This window comes from Zingiber officinale, chromosome 2A (assembly GCF_018446385.1).
Source record: "Zingiber officinale cultivar Zhangliang chromosome 2A, Zo_v1.1, whole genome shotgun sequence".
Classification (NCBI taxonomy): Eukaryota; Viridiplantae; Streptophyta; class Magnoliopsida; order Zingiberales; family Zingiberaceae; genus Zingiber; species Zingiber officinale.
Window position 1 is genome coordinate 145,124,004 of NC_055988.1, and position 25,429 is coordinate 145,149,432.

The following is a 25,429-nucleotide window of genomic DNA, read 5'->3' on the forward strand; positions in this document are numbered from 1 at the left end:
TTATTTATATGGCGTTACATTTGAGATTCTCATTGACCATAAGAGTCTCAAATATCTGTTTACTTAGAAGGAACTTAATCTCCGACAGAGGGGATGGATGGAGTTCTTGAAGGATTATGATTGTACCATTAGCTATCACCCGGGGAGAGCTAATGGGGTTGCAGATGCACTTAGCCGGAAGTCTAGAGGGACTTTAGCTTGCCACCGAGTTGTGGTTACAGACAGAGCAGGGTATTCTTGTTACCATGGCTGCTTAGTCGTCGATCAGGACGAGGATCCGAGAGCCCTAGGCTGCTGATCAGTATTTGCAGTTTATTTGCAGCTAGATAGCTTTCGGGCAGCAGACCGAGATCACACGAGACGAGGAGGGTGTTATACACTTTCGAGACAGATTTTGCGTATTTCAGTCTCATCCGGTCTTATAGAAGTTACTTCTGGAGGCTCATCGCTCATGATTTGCTGTCCACCCTGGCGGTACCGTATGTACCTAGAATTTGAGGTGTTTCTATTGGTGGAACGACATAAAGGGAGACATCGTGGATTTTGTAGCTAGATGTCTTGTCTGTCAGCAAGTGAAGGCAGAGCACCAGAGACCTGTCGGTTTATTTCAGCGGATTCCTATTCCCGAGTGGAAATGAGAACATATTACTTTGGACTTTGTAGTGAGTTTGCGGAGGACATGACGAGGTCATGACGCGATTTGGGTAATCGTTGACCAATTAACCAAATCCGAGTATTTCTTAGTGATCTGAAAGACTGATTCCCTGGATCGATTGACAGATCTATATTGCCGGGAGATCATCAGATTATATGGTGTCCCTTTGACTATCATTTCGGATAGAGACCCTCGGTTTACGTCTCGATTCTAGCAGAGTCTGCAGCAGGCCTTGGACATTCAGTACTGTTTCAATATAACTTTCCATCCGCAGACCGATGGACAGTTAGAGCGGACCATTCAAACTCTAGAGGACTTGCTGAAGTCTTGTGTATTGGATTTTTGAGACAGTTTGGAGGACCATTTGCCATTGGTAGAGTGTTTGCCTATAACAACGGGTTGCATTTGACTATTCAGATGGCACCGTTTGAAGCGTTGTATGGTAGGCTTTGTCGGACACCCACCCTCTGGGAGGAGGTTGGGGAGGCCCAGTTATTGGGACCTCATAGAGCTCAGCTTGAGGCAGAGTTTGTCCGTACTATCGACAGAGGATGTTAGAGGCGCAGGATCGCCAGAAGTGTTATGCTGATCAGAGACGCAGACCCCTAGCGTTCTCTATTGGCGACCATGTTTTTCTGCGAGTCTCACCCACGAAAGGGGTGAAGGGATTGACCTTGGAGGTAAGCCAGCTCCGCGATACATTGGGCCTTTTCAGATCTTGGAGAGGATTGGAGCGGTAGCTTACTGGTTAGCACTATCACCATCCTTGGTAGGCGTGTACGATGTGTTATACGTGTCTATGTTAAGCAGATACCTACTCGACCCGACACATGCACTGACAGATATCTCGGTTCTGTTCAGCTCGACATCACTTATGAGGAGATTCCGGTACGGATACTGGACCGGAAAAAGCGTCAGTTGAGGAACAAGACTATCCGGCTGGTTAAAGTCGGAAGACAGCATTATACAGACGAGGATGTTACTTGGAGCTTGAGGATATCGTCCAAGCTCGATACCCCCCATCTTTTCACTTGAGTTATGTGATTTAATTTATCGGTAAGCATTTATACTCTTTACCTGTTATTAGTACTTGCTGATGGTAGATCACAAAATTTGGGGACCAAATTTTTATTAGTGGGGGAGAATGTAAAATACTGAAAAATAGCGAATAATTATAAGGGAATTTTTCGGAATTTTTGGAAATTTTTCGGGAATTTTTCGGAGCTCGTATGAACGAGTTAACGGGGACAAAAATGGGGTCCGGAAAAAAACCTGTTTAGGCGACCCTGTTTAAATGAGGAAAAGTTTTAATTTATATTTCCTTTTCCATTTTTCTTTTTTCTTTCTTTTTCTTTTTTCCCATATTCTTTTCCTCCTGCGTGCCGACCCTTGCCCAAAACCTTGCGGCGATTTCTCCCGAGCCCTAACCGGCGCCGAACTCCCTCTCCCTCTTCGCGTACAAAATCTCTCGGCCAAGGGCTTTCCCTTCTTTCGGTCTCCACCCTCTCGGCGCGAAGTTCCCGTGCCCTAGCCAGCCCCGGCCGACCGGCGACTTCCCCTCCTTTCCTTTGGTCCGACGAGACATCACCGGCACTGGAGCCCTAGGTTTTCCCTTCTCCTTCACCACCTCGCGGCGACTCCTTGCATTGCCTTGCCTCTTCGTTTGCTGTCGCCGAAGGTGTGCCCTTGCCGGATCCCTCTGCCGAAGTGTCGCCGCCGCACGTGACAGCGCTGGTAACACTCGAGCCAACACAGCCGCTGACCCCTCTTCTAGCCTCTGCCCCGACTCCAGTGGTGCTATCCCTGTGCCTTAATTCATGACCGCCGCCCCTCTGCTGCAATTTGGCAGCACAACCACCACTGGTGAGCCTTGTTTGCCGACCTCAACAGCCCTTTCGGTGACTGCTGTTTGGGGTAAGATGTATATAAATATTGAATTAAATCCATTGTTTGTTTGGTTGCATTGGATTGATTTCGTTCAGGTGAGGTGTTAATGGTGGATGGAGGATAGATTCATCATGGGTTTGGTTTCGGACCGGAGAAAATAGTGCCAAATCCTTTATTGTGTTTCTGCTCGACAGTGCCGAAGACGACACAGAGCTATGCCGTAGTCGGATCTTGGAGGTAAGCTTCGGTTGTTGATTAGGATTTATGCTTGATTGGTTATCGATCTTGATTCTTCATATGATCCGGATAGTGAAGAATTTTCAGCAGCCAACGTCCCTTAATGGCAGCAAGTTCCAGCCAGCAACTCTTTGGTTTCAGTACAAACTAGTGGCTGTGAATTAAGGTAAGGAACATGATTATGATACATGTTGATTTAAGTAGGAATTGGTACATACATAATTGCTTATGTGTTTGAATTAGATGATTGATTATGTAGATGTGTAATCACGTGTAAATGGAATTAAGTTTAGATTCTTGATTTAATGGTGGATTGTGGATTAGGTTTATGTTATTAAGTTAATTAGGGTTTGCCCCTAATTTGGTGTAAGAGATTTTTATTTAGCTATTTATAGGAATTAGCTAAATAAAATGTATATGTATTGGTGAAACAGGACTTTGACACAAGACGAGCATCTCGATGTTGGATTTGATTGGATTGAACCTGCTTTTGGAGGCGGGTACCTCTTGACTTATCTTTTATGATATCGTCATTGGATATGTATAGTATTTTATAACTACATGCAATGAACATGTTTGCCTTTGGTATGTCACTGTTTGATATCCATAGCATGTTAGGTTTGTCACCTGTGATTATATCTCGTGATTTGTTGCCATGATTATCTTGTTACCATGAGTATCTTAGTTTCTAGAGTGACATACCATGCTTACTGAGGTTAGGACTAGGATTTGGATTGTTGTTTCTGGCCTGTGTATCTAGATTATCTGATACTTAGGTTTTTGTGTCATATCAGATTTGTGTACCTCTATTTGTATATCATATATGATTCGGGTGTTTAGACCCTGATTCTTTGATCTGTGTATATTGTTGGTACATATGCTATGGAAGAGGGATATGATTTGGGTCTAGGTTGTTATACCTTAGAGGACTTGTATACCCTAGATCCGTGGATTTGACTTACTGATACTGTGGTACCCATATTATGTATATATGGATTTTTCTATGCTGATCAGGATATTCCATACTTATTATGTTCAGGACATAGGGTTATTGATATTCTATCTGACCTGTGTACTCTAGATCTTGGTATGTGACCATCGCTTTTACAGTACCCATTTTGTATGTATGGATATGGTTATGTTGATCAGTTTTTGCCATGCTTAGTGTCATGCATCATGATTGCATGCTGTGCGATAGTCGACTCCATTGTCGTTGAGCACATCACCAGTTACATGGATCTGCACACACCACCACTCATGGGTTAGTGGTCGATTCAGGCAGTGTGTGTTGCAGCAGGGACTTTGTTTGGCTACGTTAGTCCGCTCATGGGTAGTGTGACACAACGTGTTAGCCGGCAGGGATTCCTCCCCGTCATCGTGTACCGGGAGTTGAGAGCATTAAGCTCCCCTATTTATGATTTGGGGTCACAGGACAGGAGTACTCCGACAGCATCCCATCCACTCGGTCACTCATCAGGAGCAGTGACGACAGAGTGCACGGTTGTCACAGCCCTACCCACTCGGTCTCGCCATTTGTGTGTGAGATGGCTGGCTGGCGTCAGTGACCCATCATCGACATCATATGCATTGATGCATTTATTTCTTGTGATTGTGTTTCCTGCATTTTGCTGCATTTGGTTGGATGCATATGTTTGACATGCATACAGATTTTAGAGCACTCTCGGTTTGATGACCCTTTTGTTTATACCGTGAGACTGCTTAGTTACCTTTCGCTTTGCATCTTTCCTAGATATATGATTAGGAAGTATTCCATGTTTATTGCTATTAGATATATCTTACTAGGCATGTCTATTGGTATTCATGAGTTGTTGAACTCACCCCGTGGACTCTATATTTTCAGTACATGTTATTTATGGTGTCGCTTGGAGCATCCTGTCTGCTGGTCCCCACGTCACATCAAAGGACTTATCGGTTTCACGTATGTTTTGCTTGTTTTTATGTATCAGTTTGTTTAGCTCGGTACTCTGGTTTTATTTTTGGAGAGTTGATGTTGTTATGTGATGTTTTGTATTTGTTATTGGTTGTGTAAGCCTAGCCGGCTAGCAGTTTTGTGTTTTGGTTTTTGGTACAGCCGAGTGGGCTGCTTTATTATTAACTGCGTGGTGTTTGTTTTCTTTTATTGTATTATACCAGCCGCATGTGGCTGAGGTATATAGTGCTTGTAGAAAAGTTTCAGATTGTCCGCCGTACAGGGGAGATGCTGCCGAAATTTCTTCGGACAGAGACTCCTCCTGGGCGTGACAAAGATAATGATCTACGTGAATGCAAAATCTGTATACACCCTCGTTATAAGCATGGTACTCGTATACCAGGGCAGAAGAAGAAAAAAATTCCTTGGAAATTGATGTATTATTTTCTGTTAACCGCTAGACTTCAACGTTTGTATGCATCTGCTGCTACAGCTTGCCATATGATGTGGCATCATGAACATGAGCACGATGGAACGGTGATGTGTCATCCTTGTGATTCCCCTGCATGGAAACATCTTAATGTTTTATTTCCCTCGTTTGCAATGGAACCACGTAATGTGAGATTAAGACTTTCCGCAGATGGATTTCAGCCACTTGGTCAGTCAGGGCAACAATATCATCGTGGCCAGTTATATTAACACCGTACAATTTACTGTCATAGATGTGTATGAAGGATGAATTTATGTTCCTTACAGTACTTATTCCTGGTCCAACAAATCCAAAAGAGAAGATAGATGTTTTCTTGCAATATCTGATTGCCGAGTTGAATGAATTATGGAATGTAGGGTCAGTGACTTATGATGTTGCAAGTAAAATTAATTTTAGATTGCATACTATATTATTATGGACGATCAGTGATTTTCTAGCAATCTCAATGTTGTCGGGACGGAGCACGACTGGTAAATTAGCTTGTCCACACTGTATGATAGATTCTGATGCATTTTCATTACCTTGCAATGGAAAAGTATCTTGGTTTGATAATCACCGTAAATTTTTACCACTTGATCACTCTTTTAGGTGAAATAAGAAATTCTTTTTAAAAAATATTGTAGTCAGAAAAGCTTCTCCAGTCCATGTTTCAGGTGAAGAAATCATTGAGCAAATAGATAGTTATGGATTTCTACCAGTATCTCAACCTGGTTCCGATGAGTTAAATAAATACATTGTTAGGATGTGCAAGTGTGGTTGGAAGAAAAAGAGTATTTTTTGGGAGTTATTGTATTGGAAATATCTACTTATTCGACATAATTTGGATGTCATGCATATTGAGAAAAATTTCTTCAATAATATTTTCAACACTGTGATGAACGTGCCTGGAAGAACTAAAGACACTGTAAAATTACATGAAGAATTAAAGGAACTAGTTAATAGACTAGAGTTGTATCTGGATGAAACAACCAATAGATTTCCAAAAGCTTGTTATACATTAGACAAAGATGGTAAGCAAGCTTTATGCAATTGGTTGAAAGAAATCAAATTTCCAGATGAGTATGCCTCAAATATGGCTCGATGCATGGATATGAATAGATTAAAGATGTTCGGAATGAAAAGTCATGATTGTCATGTATTTATGTAAAGACTTATTCCAGTAGCTTTCCATGACTTATTTCCTCAACATGTTTGGCAAACACTCACTGAATTAAGTCTATTTTTTAGAGATTTGATAGCGAGATGTATTATGATGAATGATATGCTTCGGCTAGAAACAGACATTCCTCTTATATTATGTAAGTTGGAGCGCATATTTCCACCTGATTTTTTTTATTCAATAGAGCATCTACCAATGCATTTACCATACGAGACACAAATAGTAGGTCATGTGCAGTACAGATGGATGTATCCATTCGAACAGTTTTTGAGGAAATTAAAAAATAATGTTCGTAACAAAGCAAGAGTTGAGGGGTCAATATGTAATGCTTATCTGGTTGAAGAAGCATCTTCTTTCTGCTCATATTATGGTAAACTTGAAGAAATCATAGAGATTGAATATCCTGTATTACTAATAAAGAGGTGTGTGGGTTGTTCAAGTGTTCATGGTATGATCCGACCCCAAGAATAGGTACTAGAATACATCTAAATTATAATTTAGTTGAGGTTAATACAAAAGATTCAACAAGTTTGAGCCTTTTATTTTTGGGATACAAGTGGGTCAAGTTTTCTATCTTGAATACCCTACAAAGAAAACTTGACCCGCTTATACCCTGAAAATGAAAAGTTCAAATTTATTGAATCTTTTATTTGATTAACCTTAACTAAATTATAATTTGAATGTATTCTAGTACCTATTCTTGGGGTAGGAGCATGCCATGAATATTTGAATAACACACACCTCTTTATAGGTAATGTAGGATATTCGCTCTCTATGATTTCGTCAAGTCTGCCATAGTAATCAAACTCAATGTTATTGTTGTTCATAGATCCTTTGATGCAAATACCAAAATTATAGATTAATCTTCATAAATCTCGTTGTGACACATAGAATTTAAGGCCATTAATATAGTAACAAGAGTAAACCTTTATTTTACGGAGGGGTCTTGATGCAATATTCATTATCCTATCATCTTGCACATTTGATATTCTACGGTCTTTCACATATAAAAATAGTTACGATATAAATTAGGACACTTCTTAATAGACATGAACTAAAAAATTTCACAAATTCTCTAATTTACATATATTTGAAATCATAATGCAAATTCAGTCTCTAACTTTGCAGATACCTCACTTACACTAATTGATGAATTTTGTAGATATAGTTGTAGTTCGTACAAACTGAAAAAGAAGGTAATTATATAAAAATTGGGATATTAAGCAAAATAATTAAATGGAGGATAAATGTTTGATTAGAGAAGTTAACTTACTTTATCTATGATTTGACATCTTCACAGTTTAAGAGTATGTATTTTTTTACAGCATGGTTTTCTTCTTCGGTTAACTATCTATAAAGCGATACACCCATTGACTTATCAGGAAACTTAAAAATAAAAAGCATCGATAGGTCTATCGGCTGAGGAGCATCATCAGAATTTCTATGACACTTGCAATGTCTTGTTTGCACACTATCAGCAAAATAATAGGAGCAGAAAGAAGATGTTTCTTCAACCAGATAAGCATTACATATTGACCTCTCAACTCTTACTTTGTTACGAATATTATTCTTTAATTTTATCAAAAACTATTTGAATGGATACATCCATTTATACTGCATAGGACTTGTTATTTATACCTCATATGGTAAATATATTGGTAGATGTTCCATTGAATAAAAAATCTAGGTGAAAATATACGCTCTAGCTTACATAATATGAGAGAAATGTCTGTTTCTAGCTGAAGCATATCATCCATCATAATACACCTCGCTGTCAAATCTCTAAAAATAGACTCAATTCAATGAGTGTTTGTCAAATATTTTGAAGAAATAAGTCATAGAAAGCTACTGGAATAAGTCTTTACATGACTACATGACAGTCATGGCTTTTCATTCCAAACATCTTTAATTTATTCATATCCATGCATCGAGCCATATATGAGGTATACCCATCTGAAAATTTGATTTCTTTCAACCAATTACATAAAGCTTACTTACCATCTTTGTCCAATGTATAACGAGCCTTTAGAAATCTATTGGTTGTTTTATCCTGATGCAACTCTGGTCTATTGACTAGTTCTTTTAATCCTCACATGATTTTGCAGTATTTTTAGTTCTTCTAGGCATGTTCATCACAATATTAAAGATATTATTGAAGATTTTTTTTCCAACATGCATGATATCTAAATTATGTCGAATAAATATATATTTCCAATATGATAACTCCCAAAAAATACTCCTTTTCTTCCAACCACACTTGCACATCCTAACAATATATGTATTTATCTCATCAGAACCAGATTGAGATACTGGTAGAAATCCATAACTGTCTATTTGTTCAATTATTTGTTCACTTGAATCATGTACTGGAGGAGGTTTTCTGACTATAATATTTTTTAGAAAATTTTTCTTATTTCGCCTGAAAGGGTGATCATCAGACTCTATCATGTAGTGTGGGCATGCTAATTTACCAACCATGCTCTATCCCAACAACATTGAGTATGCTGAAAAATCACTGATCATCTATAATAATATATTATGCAATCTAAAATTAGTTTTACTTGCAATATCATAAGTCACCGACCCTACATTCCATAATTCATTCAACTCGGTAATCAGATGTTGCAAGAAAATATCTGTCTTCTCTTTGGGATTGGTTGGACCAGGAATAAGCACTATAAGGAATATAAATTCATCTTTCATGCACATCCACAGCAGTAAATTATACAGTGTTAATATAATTGACCAAGATGAATATTGCTGACCTGACTGACCAAATGGCTGAACTCCATCTGTGGAAAGTCCTAATCTCACATTATGTGGTTCCATTACAAAAGAGGGAAATACAACATTAAGATGTTTTCATGTAGTAAAATCACAAGGATGACGCATTATACCTCCTTTATGCTCATGCTCATTATGTCACATCATGTGGCAAGCTATAGTAACAGATGCATACAAGCGTTGAAGTCTATCAGCTAATGGAAAATAATACATCACTTTCCAAGCAATTTTTTTCTTCTTTTTCCTTGGTATGCGAGTATCATGCTTATAACGAGGGTGTGTACAGATTTTACATTTACTCAGATCACTGTCTTCATTCTAAACTATCATGCAGTTGTTTATACAATAATCAATCTTTCCTATAGACAAACTTAAACCTTTAACCAATTTCTTTGTACTGTAAAAATTATCAGTCATTATGTTATCAACAGGAAGCAACTCTGACATCAATTAACATATGTCATTGTAACATCTTTTTAAAAAATGATGTTCTACTTTCATATTCAATAACCTTACAGTATCTGATAATTGGGAATGATTAGAGGAAATGTCTTCCCACACTTCTCTTTCACTAGCCTTTAATATTTTATTTAGTTGTTGATATTCGGATGTTGGTATTTCATCTATATTGGAATAATCAACTACAACATTCATTACATCGTGAATCATTGATTGTATTACAATATCATTAGTTGATGATTCAGGCGAAGTAACAGTTGTGCCAGATAACGAACCACTAAAAGACTCAATTAGTTCATACAAATAAGGTTATCCGTGACAGTATCAATTGTAGTAATTTTGCACAAAACCATTTCTATATATATGTACTTTCACGGTATCCTTATCACAGAATGCTCTATTTCTACATTTTGAATTATTATACGAACATTGTAACTTGACACAATTCATACATTCTGGATGACTTTTAGCAAAATTCATAAACTCTTCAACTTCAGCAATAAAATCATCTATAATAAATCCATTTTCTAGTCAATTGAGCATCCAAGCTTTGTCCATATACATTGTTACCTAATGAGAATATAATTTGAAACACTATTAAACTTGTAAAATTTAATTTAAGCATAAATAAAACAATCAAACATAAAATAGGAATTAAGGAAACTTTAGTTCTTTCAATTGATACTAAATATTCTTATCAATTTGAAACAATAGAACACTTGCCCTAGGGTGCTCGCACTTAGTTACATCCCTTACACAAGCATGTGCATCACCAAATTGGTTAATATGCCGAGAACTATGTAACTTAATAACTTAATATGTTAATACTTGCATTATTAGAATCAAGATGTTAACTGTCTAAAGTATAAATTTACATAAGTATAACAAACACCATAAAGCATAACAATCACCATAAAATATATATGTCCTATTAACTTACAAATCACCATCAAGATGTCAACTATTTAATATAGTATATATCTACTATTTAAGAAAGTATACCTAAAGATAGTAGTCTAATCGAAAAAAGCAGCAAATATAGTATATTGTAAAATAAAAAATAAAAATAGCTAAAATTAAACAAAAACAATCACAACAAAAAATTTAACCTAAATTAGTTACAAATTTAGCCAAAGCTTGAGGTTCGTACAAGTTCTCAGCCGCGAGCTAGCAACCGGGCATACGACCAGCTGCTAGCCAACATGTGGTGATTGGTGATCGGCCACGCTGCCAACAGGTGGCAGCCAATAGCTGGCACAACCACCAGTAGTGTGCTAGCAGTCGGCACAGCCACAAACTAAGCGTTGGCAGCCTGCACAACAACCATCAGCTCGTGGCGACCGACACAGTCAATAACCCTGTGTTGGTGGTCGGCATAGTCGTCGGTCGCATGCTGGTGGCTTACACAACCACCAGCCAGCCGCGTGCTAGCGGCCAAAAAAGGAAGAGGGAGAGGGAAGCTTGCTAGCGGCTGGAAAAAAGGGAAGAGGGAGAGGGAGCGATCGTACCGATGGGGAGGAGGAGGAGCAAATTGAAGCCTCACGTGAAAAAAAGGGTCAGCATGCCATTAGCCCTAATTTAGCGAATTTACCGATGGAAATCCATTTCTATCGGTAATCAATTCCATTTTACCGACAAAATTACATTTCCATCGGTAGGTTCCATAAAAAATTTTCTGGCCGACGGAAATAAGTATTTCTGACGGTAATCTTCACATTTACCGATAGAACAAATTTTGTTGGTAAATTTCATCAGTAAAGCTATTTATTTTTATAGTGTTGCTAATTTTTTTTTAAAAAAAAAACCCACATTTAAATTTCTTAACACGTTTATTTTTAATTTTATCTCTCTCATCTATCATTATAGTGTTGTATTCAAATAACAACACCTCATTATTTTTTATTTTACCTCTCTCATCAATCATGGTACTACATTTAAAGAACAAGGTATACATTTCAAAATTAGGATGCCACATAAATCTATAAATAAATATCATTATGATACTATATTTTAAAAATTAATACTATAATTATGTTGTTCTTTGACATGATATAGGCATATACATTGATGCCTCCTACGCGATCATGAGCGAAATTCGATGTGGGCTATCTAACACATCTAAAACTCATTTTTTTAATCCCTCTCTCATTTGTATGTAACAATTTATCTCTCTTTCTTCTTAAATTAAAATAAATAACTTTTCTCTTTTTCTTATTAAATTAAAATAAAATTCTCATTTCTCTCTCCTAGGATTACATGCAACAATCACTATAGTACTGATTTTTAAAGATAATGTAGCTGCTACAATATTGTAACAACTACTACACAATAACTGCTACACATTGTAGCAACTACTATAGCTGTTGCAATGTGTAGTAGTTATTGTGTAGCTATTGCATTGTGACAGTTACTGCACCATTGTAGTAGCTACTGCACCGTTGTAGTAGATACTATATCGCTGTAGCAGTTATTGTACAGTTGTAGCAGTTACTGCATCATTGTAGTGTTGGTGCAATTGTCCCTAGGTTAAAGTTGACTAGTTTGACTCAAGCTTGAGTTTTGATGTTTGACAATATATGGAGATTGTAGGTACAATTGTCCATTGGTAGATTATTGGTGCAATTCACCATTGGTCCAAGGTTGACCAATTTGATATGAGAGAGTAGTCAAATAGGTCAATATTGACTGGATACTTGACTATAAAAGTCCTAATTGGAGTTTAGGCAAGGGCAAGACCAAGATCAGCAGGATGGTTGGCAAAAGAAGAAAAACCAAGTGGGTCAATGTTGATCGAACACTTGGTGTGAGAAGTCTCGATGAGTGAAGTCTGATAGTGAGGAAAGTTTTAGTGAGTGAAGTCAGACAGATGAAAAGTCCTGGTGAGTAAAACCAAGCAATTAAAAAGTCTGGGTGAGTGAAGTCAGACAGTTGGATAATCTTAGTGAGTGAAGTCAGACAGCTGGAAAGTCTTAGTAAGTGAAGCTAGATAGTGAGGAAATCCTAGTGAGTGAAGGTAGGTGGTAAAATGCCCTAGTGAGTGAAGCCATACATTGAAAAATTCAGATGGGTTAAAAGTTGATCAGATACTTGGTGTTTAGAAGTCCAAGTGGGTCATGGAGAATCGGACACATGGCATGAGAAGAAAAGTCTAGGTGGGCCAAAGGTTGACAGAATACCTGGTGTTTGGAAGTCCAAGTTAGTCATGATTGACTATGTTGGTGCAATTTTCCCTAAGTCAAGGTTGACTAAGCTTGAGTTGACTTAAGCTTGAGTTGATTCAAGATTGAGTCTTAATGTTTGAGTTTTAATGTTTGACAATGTATGAAGATTACAAGTGCAAATTATCCATATAGAATATTGACGGTCAAAGGTTGACTAGAAGAGTCAAGTAAGTCAAGGTTGACCGGATACTTGACTGAGAAATCCTAACTAGAGGTTAGGTAAGGGCAAGATCGATAGAAAAGTTAGAAGAAGAAAATCCAAGTGGATCAATATTGATCGAACACTTGGTGTGGAAGTTCTGGTGAGTGAAGCCATGTAGATTGGAAAGTCCTGATAAGTGAAAACAAGTGGCTAGAAAGTCTTGGTGAGTAAAACCAAGCAGTAAGAAAGTCCTAGTGAGTGAAACTAGACAATGAGAAACATCCTAGTGAGTGAAGCCAGATGGTAAAAAAACCTTGGTGCGTGAAGCCAAGTATGTGCAAATCCAAATAGGGTAAGGCTAACTAGACATCTGGTGTTTGAAAGTTCAAGTGGGTCATGGAGGACCAGACACATGATACAAGATGGTGAGTCCAAGTGGGTCAAGGTTGACCAGACACTTGGCACGGGGAGAAAAGTTTAAGTAGGCTAAAAGATTGACCAGACACTTGGTCATGAAGTCCCGGCAGGTCAATGTTGACTAGATGCTAGACATGAGAGAGTCCCAACAGGTGACGGTTGACTAGATATTGGGATTGGGAACCCTGGACTTGAGTTAAGTAAGTTAGGGTGGAGAGTCATCGTGAAGAGGCATGGTGAATCGATTAGTTGATTGATTCAGCCAGAATCCAATCGATCAGTTAATCGATTGGGAGCATTGTGATTTCTCACAGAGCACTACCCAATTGATCAGCTGATCGATTGGACTACTCTAATTGATCAGTTGATCGATTAGCATTAGGTTTTGGCTAAGCACAGTATGTGTTGTGTTGGATCGATTGGAAGGGAGTCCAATCGATTCCGGGGGTTTCCACGAGAGCATAGTGACATTTTGGACTAATCAGCTGATCGATCCAGTTGCTTCAATCGATCAGGTGATCGATTAGAATATAACTGTTGCAGAATGCGGGATAAAAAGTGATAAAAGATTCAAATGAAGAAGCTCTTCTTCTCACCGATTCTCATAGATTTCTCTCCAACACTCACCATCAGAGTTCTTGAAGACTTAGAGGGAAGTGTTGTTGCATTTCCAAGTTGATCAAGAGGTGGACAAGCAAAAAGAAGCAACCTAGGATTTCATTGGTATAAATCTTGTAAGATTTCATTTGTATTAGCTTCTCTTTTTTTCTTGTTGTATTGGAGTCTTGTACGAGATTTCTCCACCTCTGGAGTATTTTTAAGGAGTGTATTTGATAGGTCATGTGTGAGAGAGGGTTGGATCCTTGGATTAGTCACCTCGTTGAGATGGATATCAAGTAAATCCCAGGTGTTAGCATTGGTGGAGCTTCGCTTTGTGTTTTTCGCTGCAAATCATCATCAACGAAGGGAGACAAGCTATTCATCACCTCTCCCCCTATAGCTCTCGGAGTCTCCCAATAGACCGGACACTTGGCACGAGGAAAAAATTTAAGTGGATCAAAGGATTGACCAGACACTTGATAGAGAAATTTTAACAGGTCACAGTTAACCTAATGTTGGGCAAGGGAATCCTAGACTTGGATTAAACAAGTTAGGATTGGACAATCGATTAGGACAATCAATTGACCCTAAGCTAATCAATTAGGAGGTTCTTGCGAAAATACAGAAATGGCCTGAATTAATTGGTCAATCAATTGGGCAGAGACTAATCAATTGAACCAATTGATTAGGGCTAGAGACTTGCGAAGAGGAATTCATAAAAAACAAGGTTGAATCGATTGACCCAATTAATTCAACCATTGCTAATCGATTGGGTCAATCGATTAGGAAGTGTTTTTGTCGCAAGGAGAGGGAATCAATTAAGGCCTTTTTGTGAGTGAACAGAGAGTTATGGAATCGATTGGTAATCAATTAAGGCTCTCTGAATCGATTGGGATGACTCGCCAATCGATTAGGGTTCAAAAAAGGAGTCATTCTACAGGTGTTGGGCAGTTGGATGATGTGGTAGTTGATTAAGGAAAAGCTGAATCGATTGTGAGATGTCGAAGAACCCTAGAAAAGAGTTTTCGTGGACTTTTTCGAAGCAACTCTCGCTCATAGTCTCTCAACCACACATGATAAATTTTTGGAGACTTAGAGTGAAGTGCTAGTGCATTTCCAAGTTGATCAAGAGGTGGTTTCAAGCAAGAAGAGAGCAAACTAGGGTTTCATTATTGTAATCTTGTAAGATTTCATTTATATTAGCTTCTCATCCTCTTTTTCTTGTATTTCTTCATGTGTGAGCTTGTACGAGACTTCTCCAACTTCGGATTATTTCCAAGAAGGAGCTCTTTCATATTGTACATGTGAGCAGATCCTTGGATTAGTCACCTTAAGGGGGTGAATACCAAGTAAATCCCTGTATTAGTATTGGAGAGTTCTTCGCTTCAAGTATTCTGCAAATCATCTTCGTCGAAGAGAGAGAAACTATTCACCCCCTCTAGCTTTCCTTGGTCCCAACAAGGGTATTAGAGTGAGGTCTCTCTTCACTGGACTCACCACCGGAAAGGGCAACAAGCTAGAGGAAGAAGAAGAAATTGAAGCCAATAAGTCAAAGATTATCATTAAGGGAGCTCAACTTTAAGATGAATTTTTGAGATGGACTTAGATATGATACTAGAGTACCTCCATCATTCGTGTCAACAAGCTTCGGTCTTTAGAAATCAAGGATAAAAAATTTCATGATGATGGAGATAGAGCAATGGTTTGCTCTAATGGAGGGGTTTCAAACTCCAACAGATAACAAAGGAAAGATTCTCAAGAAGAACAAATGGAGCGAGAAACAAATCTAAAGATGCGAGGTCAATGATAAAGTGACCAAATTATTAGTCAATTTATTGCCAAACAAGATTTTGAGCCAAATTGAAGATTATAAAGATGTCAAGGAGCTATAGAGAAAATTGGTGAATCTCCATGAAGATCCATCCTCAATTGAGAGCAACGACAAAAGTAAAGAGAGAACCTCTTTGTTTCATCTACACGAGGATTAGGATGTTGAGAGATGCTCCATCCGAGGATGAAGATGAAGAGACATCCACCTCAAGGATTGAGGGGGAGTGTAGATCATCAATGTCTGATCAAGAAGAAGCCTCTACATCCTGATCGAATGAAGAAAGTATCATCCCTACATGTGAAGGTATAAAATTTTCAAATTGTAATAATAAATGATCTGGTGGTAAGGTGGGGCCCGCCTGGCCGGAGGTCAAAGTGGTCAACGTCCTGGGCAGGCGTCCGATCTAGCGAACTACCTTCCCGATCAGCAGGGAGAGTAGTCGGCCCGACACTCCGACAACTCGGTAAGGCACCGAGCTTCCAACGCTCATGAAGCTTAAAGCAGGAAAGGATGAAGGCCGAGCGGTCGTCCCGCTCGGCTAAGCAATGGACGCAACCTCGACCCGGCAGGTGGGGCTCCCTCGCTCGATAGGGTGGAGCCGGACAACAGCTCATGGGTCGAGTGGACGCTCGGCTCGGTCGTTGCATCACCCGGACGACAAACTGGCTGAGCGGCTCTCCCGCTCGGCCCAATAATAGACAAAGGGAGCAGTTGACAATATCTTCCTAGGGACCAGTGTCGTCGACAGGCAGCATGATCGGCAACATGGCTAGGCAGAGGATCATACAATGGAATCTTCCACTGTCACATCAGGAATATACCCGTGCTGTTAAGGTATGGCGTCAGGCACGCTTTTCTGACACGTCTTTTCTAGGTATGCTTTGAGAAGCGTGCGCGTCTTGGAAAGCATGCACGCGCCCCCCGGTAGCTCTATATAAGGAGCTATAGAGCTTCATCAGAGGTATGTTTTTACTACTGTTGCTACAGTTACGCTGCTCCTTTCTTCTCTACTTCATTTACTCGTCGCTGGTAGCTGACTTGAGCGTCGGAGGGTCATCGTCGGGGAACCCCTCCCCGGCCCAGCACTAACGACTCTGTGGTTGTAGGCTTAGCTCATCGGGGGTCCACGCCATCTTCAGTCGACATCCAGTCAACGTGAGCACCATCTTCCCAGCGCCAGTCTACTCACACTCGGACAGGATCAAATTTGGCGACATCTATGGGAACGCACCTGAATCCGAGTTGAGGAGATGGAAGAAGCTGGACGTCTCCACACCGTGACGCTCACTCCAGAGGAGCTCGATGCGCTCATTCAAGTGCGAGCGGCAAAGATAGTTGAACAGCAGGAGCAAAAGGCACTAGCCGATCGACTGGCGTAGCAAGCGACGTCGGCCTCAGGAGGCCGAGTGGCGCATGAGAACCGGCCGGAGCAACTCTCCATATGGGGACAGAATAAAATGCCGACCAAAACTCCAGGAGAGGTTCCACCAGCGCCCATTCCATTTCACCGGGTGTTATTTCAGACAACCTCAAAGATTGCTCAGGCCAATCAAGACAAGGGCTCTTCTTCAGACGAGACTCCCATGAGGGACGCAAGAAAAGGTAAAGCACCCCGAGCTGATTCGTCGCCCGAGCGGATCAACCAATAGTTCTTTGAAGCCATTCTGCAGGATCTGCTGCCGAGGCACTACGCACCCTTGGCGATCGGGGAGTATAACGGGTCGACCGACCTAGACGACCACCTCGGTAAATTTGATAACGCCGCTGTAGGATCGAAAAGAATTTAGATATCTCCACAATTTCATGATATTGTCCACTTTGGGCCTAAGCCCTCATAGTTTTGCTCTTGGGCTCTCCCCAAAAGGCATCATGCCAATGGAGATATCTTTTCTCTTATAAACCCATGATCTTTCCCATGTGTTTCCAATATGGGACTATGTTTGTAACCTTGCAACCCCAACAATCCCCCCTCCCCTCAAACAAAGGACCATAGGCTTCTCATGTCCGATCCTCGACCTACCAGGTCTTCCTACCCCTCGGTCCACCCGACCTACTAAGACTTCCTTGCCTAGTCGCAATTAGGACTTCCTGCCTGGTGTCTGGTCCTCTTGATCCAAACATAGGAGCCCCCACTTTCTTTGTTCGAGGTTAATATTGTACCAACATGGCTCAATCAGACCATAGCTCTTGTGCACAGTCGACGGTTAAACCTTATGGCAATCCGGGCTCTGATACCAATTGTAGGATCGAAAAGAATTTAGATATCTCCACAATTGCATGATATTGTCCACTTTGGGCCTAAGCCCTCATGGTTTTGCTCTTGGGCTCTCCCCAAAAGGCCTTATGCCAATGGAGATATCTTTTCTCTTATAAACCCATGATCTTTCCCATGTGTTCCAATATGGGACTATGTTTGCAACCTTGCAACCCCAACAGCCGCTACTCTTCATCAATACACAGATGGATTCAAGTGACGAGTGTTCCTCACCACTCTTTCCAGCTCGGCGCAACGGTGATTTTGAAGACTGTCGGACAGGTCAATCATAAGCTTTAAAGACTTCCGAACGATATTTCTTCATCGCTTCACGAGCAACAGACGTTATCAGAAAACAAGCGTTAGCCTATTCTCCATGAAACAGGGCTAAAGGGAGACCCTCCGAGCCTACATCCAGTGCTTCAACCAGGTGGCAATGGATATCCCCTCGGTCTCGTCTGAGACCATGATGAATGCGTTCACGCAAGGACTCGTGGACGGAGACTTCTTCCGATTGCTCATCCGAAAGCCGCCCCGCGACTACGACCACATGTTGAAGAAGGTCAATGAATACATAAACGTGGAGGAAGCCCAGACAACCAGGAGGAAGGTGTAACACCCACGAATTTCTTAAGCTAAGTAGGTGAAGATTTCTTTTAGAATAAAAGAAAATAAGATAGAAAATATATATATATATATATATATATATATATATATATATATATATATATATATATATATATATATATATATATATATATATATATATATATATATATATATAAAGAATTAGTCAAGGATTGAACCTTGAACCTTCTTAAGCTAAGAATTATAGAATTACCACTAGACCATCATGAGTTATTGTTAAATAGAGAATGGATATTGTAGATAAAAGTAAGACCATGATTAAGAGAAGAAAGCAAGAAAAAGATAAATTGTCTTCTTCTTCTTCTTTTCATTTTCGTGGATAACAAGAGAGAAGGAGAGGAGAGGAAGTAGGGGGATGAATGAAGACATTTCTTCATCATTAAGAGACTAAAAGATGAGTTAAGAAGAGGGGAAAGCAAAGCCTCTTTTTGCTTCTTACTTCCACCTAGCATAAAGGGAAAAATCAAGAAGAGACTTCATTTTTTCTTCCCTTCCCTCACCTTGCCGTGACCTAGAGCCCCCTCTTTTCTTTCCCAAAAATCTAACTAAGGTTTTCTCCCTAAGAAAACCAAACTACAAGGAGGAACCCTCAAGATCTACCTCTCACAAGCAAGAAAAACACAAAGGAGCACTAGGAGGAGGAGCTCTCTTCTTTCTTTTCACAAAGGGTACCTTCTCTTAGGAAAAGACCAAGCAAGAGGATGTGAGTATCCCCTCACCTGTGGTACAAGTGGTTCTATGGTTTTTGTTTGAGTTTATATGAAATTTTAACCTAGAGTTCTCCTTTAGAAATTTCGGTTATGATGCTTGTGAAGTTATGGAAGCTTAAAAACCAAAATTCATAAGTTTAAGTTTTCCTCATGATATGTTATGAATATAACCTTGATATTTCATGCTTGTATAAGACTTAGGGTTAGGTAATACCCTACCTTAGGGTTCGGCCATGAAGAGGTTTTAAAACCTAGGAAAGCTCAAGTTAAAAACTAACATGTCTATGATCTATTCTATGATGTTATATGAATGTTTTTCTTGCTGTTGTACTTGTATGTTGCTTAGAACTAGTAGACCCCTACTTTAAGGTTTCGGCCATGAAGGGATTTAATACCTTAAGGAGGTTAAACCTCAAATCTAACTTGCTTATGTTTCTCTTTATGGAAAGATATGAAAAATGACATAAAGCACTTGGGATTCATGTTGTTTAGGGTTAGGTTTTTACTTGATAAACTTTCGGTCAACATGAAATGTAAGGCTTAAACAAGCCTAAATTCAACCCTAACATGTTTATGTTCCTCCCCATGATATGCTATGAAATTCATAAGGTACTCACATGCTTGTAAATTCTAGAAGAGGTATTAAGTATGAAGTTTTCCACCATATGTTGTTAATGTTCTCTTGATGTTTATAACTTGTATGTTACTTAGAACTAGGAGGATCCTATCACAAGGTTTCGGCCATGTAGGGATTTAAATACCTTAGTGAGGCTCAACCTCAAATCTAGCTTGCTTATGTTTTACCTTATGAAAAGATATGAAGATAACATTATGCACTTGAGTTTTCAAGTTGCTTAGGGTTATGTTTTTCACATGTTAAACATTCGGCCACCATGAAATGTAGGGCTTAGGCAAGCCTAAATTTAACCCTAACATGTTTATGTTCCTCTCCATGTATGCTATGAAATTTATGAGTACCCACATGTCTAGAATCCATGCTTTGGTGGCATTCGGCCACTTACATTTGGTGAACTTAGGAAGCTTGAACTTTAACCTAATATGCTCATGTGAATGCCTATGATAAATGCATGGAAAATTTTATTTAGATTCACATGCTTACATGCTATATGTAACCTAGTTGGGACCTTGTATGTTTCGGCCAAGGTGGGTTTAAAACCCTAGGAAGCATAGAACCTAAAATCACATATGCTTATGATGTTCCCTATGTTAAATGTTATGGAAAGGAATGTGGGTTCATTTGCTTGTATGATTTCATGAAACCTAAGTGAGCCTATGCATGTTTCGGCCACCCTTAGTGGGTTGAGAATTTAGACTAAGTTATGACTCAATATGTACTTCCCTTGCCATGACATTAATTAGAAGAAGTTAACTTGTGAACCATGCATGATTATGTTTTCTTTGGTGTCATATTGCTCATTTAAATATGCTTATGAACCATGCATGAGAATGATATCTAAAAATGGCTATGTGCCCAAATATGATGGCTATGTGCCCAAGACAAGTATGATGGCTGTGTGCCCAAGTATGCATGGCTATGTGCCCATTTATGCATACCCTATGAATGACATGAATATGATATGTTACGAATGACAACGATATGTTATGAAGGACATGAACATGATATGCTATGAATGACATGATTATGATATGCTATGAATGACATGAATATGATATGTTATGAATGACATGAATAAGATATATTATGAACGACATAATTATGTTATAAAATGATAGAGATATGATATGGTATGTATTTTACTTTGAATGGCTTGTACCAAAAGGGTGGGCTCCTCATGCGCCCCTAGGTCGAATTACGGGCCTAGTAAAGGGTGGGCTCCTTACGTGCCCCTAGGTCGAGCTACGGGCCTAGTTTCCTAGTAGGTTCAAGACTAGCTACCTTGGGTCTACTTAGGATGCGCGCATTATGTATGTATGTGGTACTAAGCCGGGCCCCTTTCATGTTGAGATTATTTTCAAGTACTATATAATATTGTTTTAAGACATCCCACCCATGACATAAATCATGTTTTGAAATGCATATTGTACATGACATTTCTCATGTTTTAAAGGACATCTTGCATCCATGCTCATGATATGATGATTTACTCATGCTATGATGTACACTTATGTTATGATATGATCTATACCATGATATGATGATTTACTCACGCTATGATGTACACTTATGTTATGATATGATCTATACCATGATATGATGATTTACTCATGCTATGATGTACACTTATGTTATGATATGATCTATACCATGATACGATGATTTACTCATGCTATGATGTACACTTATGTTATGATATGATCTATACCATGATATGATGATTTTCTTATGTTATGTTAGTACCTCCATGCTATGATATGAACTATACCATGATATGATGATTTCTTATGTTATGATGTGATTCATGCTAGGATATGATGTTACATGTATTATGATAAGATTTATGCTATAATATGTTGTCTACCTTACGTTATGCTATTATTGAGATTCATGCCATGATATGATATGTTTTAATTTCATGATGAGATGAGCATCAATTACTCTAATGTATGATTTGATGATGTTGCATGATTACGTTGATTTTTGTGAGTAGGAAAGGATCTCACTAAGCCTTGAGTGCTTATAGATACTTTTCCTTGTACCACAGATAAAGGTAAAGAATGGAGAAACTAGAGGAGCAGCGGGAAGGGGCAAGAGATGTGTGATGGTGACTTGGCTAAAGAAATAAAATGACCTACTGAAACGAACTTAGAATAATATGTTATGTTATGTGATGTCTATTATGATTTCTTATGCACGTGCTAGAAATGGATACTATGACTATTTAAGTTAAACCATGTTATTTCATATTCATATGCTTGGTATGTTTTCCGCTGTATGTATGTATGAATGTTTAAATTTACTAAGTCTAAGGGTAAGAAAGTAACCCCGCCCTCACTAGGCAGGAGTGGTAGTAAAGGGGCGGGCGTTACAGAAGGAGGCTCCATCTGAACCATCGGCACCAATTGAGCGACGATCGTCATCCAACCATCAACCTCCAAGGGCGCCGAGTCGAAGGAGTACGCCCACACTAAGAAGCAAGATCGCATGTTGTCCAGCATGTTGCCGCAAAACGGCCGAGACCCAAGGGGAAGGTATGGACCCTTTTGTTCTGCTCATTCCATCAGTCTGCATCTCACAACACCCGCGACTGCCGTGGGTTCAATCCGGTCACCCAACCGATGCCTAGGAGTTATCGGCGTCGACCCCCCTCTCCGGACCGGTGACACGAGTATCACCGTTTCGATCGGCGAGAAGAAGCAAGGTGATCCCTAAGACAGCCTCATCGGAGGAGCGCAGAACCGGCGAGAGCCGGGCATGATCGAAGTAGGTTGTCCGCTCGGGAGGAGGAAAACAGGAGCAATGCTGCTCGGGGCGAGATCAACATCATAGCTGGCGGGCCGACCAGCGGGGATTCCAACCGAGCCCGGAAATCACACGCTCGGCAGTTAGAAATCCATGCGGTGGGTTGCAATCGGGAGCATGCCAGCGGACCCGAGATCATCTTCGATCCCCGTGATCTCGAGGGAGTTGAAGTGTCGTACGACAACACACTCATTATTCGAGAGGTAATCACCAATTATACTATTCATCGTATATTCGTTGACACAGGCAGCTCGGCCAATATCATTTTCAAGAAGGCGTTCGACTAGCTCCAAATTGACAAGGGTGAACTATTGCCAATGACGACCCCTCTATACAAGTTCACCGACAATGAAGTCTTGCCGATCAGCCAGATCAAGATGGCCATCTCGCTCGGGGAGGAACCACTCCAGAGGACAAGGGCCACCAACTTCATCGTAGTAGATGCCCCCTCAGCCTACAATGTCATTTTGGGTCGTCCAGCCTCAATGAATTCTGAGTAGTCGTCTCAACCTTCTGCCAGAAGATTAAGTTCCCGGTAGAAGATTGAGTTGCAGAAGTAAAGGGGGATCAGCTGGCTGCTCGGAGATGCTATGTCGAGGTGGTCAAGACTAAGGCCAAGACCGCCCGGAAGATACCCCGGATGGAGGTAAACACCATAACCGAGAAGCCCCCTACTTTAATTTATGAAGAAAAGGAAAAAGTACAGATACATCTGAGCCGAGCAGAGGCGACAACTTTCATAGCGTCTGACTTAGAGGTCGGACAAAAGGCCGAGCTGATCAGATGCCTTCAGCAGAATCATGATGTCGACTGTAAAAGAAGAATAGAATCAGTTAGATTCAAAGGAAGAAGGTTAAGAAATGTCATACCTAGGCTGCTCGGGAGTTTCACTCGGATCGGACTCAGCTCGAACATGTACATCACGCCCTCTAGCAATAACTTGTGAATGACGAACTTCAGCCCGACCAACATCTTAGCAGCATGGAGGTAATCAGGTTGAGTCTTGTACTTCTTCATATCAGGTTGAGTAGGGAGCCCGACCTATCATTTGGTCCGGAAGCTTGGCCGCTCGGGGAGTCTCAAATAGAAGAAGTACTCCTTCTCGTGCTTGTTGGAGGTGGGCATTTTGTCAAAAAGACTAAATCAATCCGGGATTGGAAAAGGTACGTGCTCAGCTCGGACTATTTGAGGTAGTAAAAATAGTGAAAGACCCGAGCAGTTAGTGGGATGTTGTGCACTCGAAACAACACCACCACGCCACACAGCATGCGGAAGGAATTGGGGATGAGCTAGGTGAGTGGGACACGAAAGTAGTTGCAAACCTCAATTATGAAGGGGTGGATGGGAAACCGAAGGTCAACCACAAATTAGTCTCGGTAGAAACAAACTGTGCCGACCGGTGGGTCGTTGGGCTGGTCGGACGGGGAGGCTAAAAATATTTCATGGTCGGACTGGATGTCGTAGACGTTTATGAGACTCGCGGCGTCACACGCGTCGAACTGAGTCTCCATGGTAGTGTACCAGAGACCGGGAGTGGGGTCGGACGGCTACGAGGAGCTCGCCATTGCCGGGAAATGAAAAGGCAGGAGGTTTGACGGAGAAGATGATCGAGAAGAACCAGGCGAACACGGGAAACAGGAAAGCTATGAAAACTACGCACAAATGGAGAGATTAGGAAGGGTCGAAAGGCTTACAAAGAGAAAGGTCGCTGAAGGAGGAAGCCGAGAGTCGCTGGAACACTGGAAGCAAGCAAAATCGTCGAAGCAAACTGTCAAAGAGCATAAAGAGAATACAGAGAAAGAAATAGCGACGCTAAGGCTTTATAAAGATGGGTGTGGTCGACCGTGGTCGTCCGATCTAGGGCACGAGACTCGAAGCGCACATCCGACCGTTAAATTCGAACAGCCAAAAGTCACATCAGCAGCTGTCACTTCGGACGTGCAGTGCCTGCGCCGGCAACGCGTGGCATCCTCCCACAGGGTGGTATTTAATGGGTGTGGGTGCGTGCTCGGCCTTAATGAAGGTGATTTGCACGTACTTCGAGGAGATTTGGGCGATGTCAGCATTGACCGCCCGGCTCGCGCCCCCCCGGGGGCGATGAGGAAAATATCCAAGTACAAAGGCTTGAGGCGCCAACCGGAAGAGGAAGATCAGTCCTACAGAGGCCGATCGGGATCCAACTCACCTATTCGCCGATCGGTCGATCGGTCATCAGACTACTAGTCCAGTCAGTCAGACTTGTAGACTTCTTCGACTAGACTTGAGGGCGAGGCACGTGATCCGGTGGTAAGGTGGGACCCGCCCGGTCGGAGGTCAAAGTGGTCAACGTCCTGGGCAGGCGTCCGATCGGGCGAACAACCTTCCCGATCAGCAGGAAGAGTAGCCGGCTCGACACTCCGACAGCTCGATCAGGCACCGAGCTTCCGATGCTCATGAAGCTCAAAGCAGGAAAGGACAAAGGTCGAGCGGCCATCCCACTTGGCTAAGCAATGGACGCAACCTCGACCCAGCAGGCAGGGCTCCCTTGCTCGACAGGGTGGAGTCGGACAGCAGCTCATGGGCT

General features: G+C 40.8%; 1 long non-coding RNA gene across 2 annotated transcripts; it reads left to right on the forward strand.

Moving 5' to 3' along the window:
• The first annotated feature begins 2,415 nt into the window (after positions 1-2,415).
• On the forward strand, positions 2,416-3,307 carry LOC122040118. 2 transcript variants are annotated; one of them, XR_006128513.1, is made up of 4 exons: positions 2,416-2,518; positions 2,638-2,779; positions 2,853-2,945; positions 3,214-3,307. It is a non-coding gene; the product is annotated as an uncharacterized LOC122040118 (long non-coding RNA). The 2 variants fall into 2 exon arrangements; XR_006128514.1 differs by having other exon boundaries at positions 2,437-2,569.
• The last annotated feature ends 22,122 nt before the right edge of the window (positions 3,308-25,429 follow it).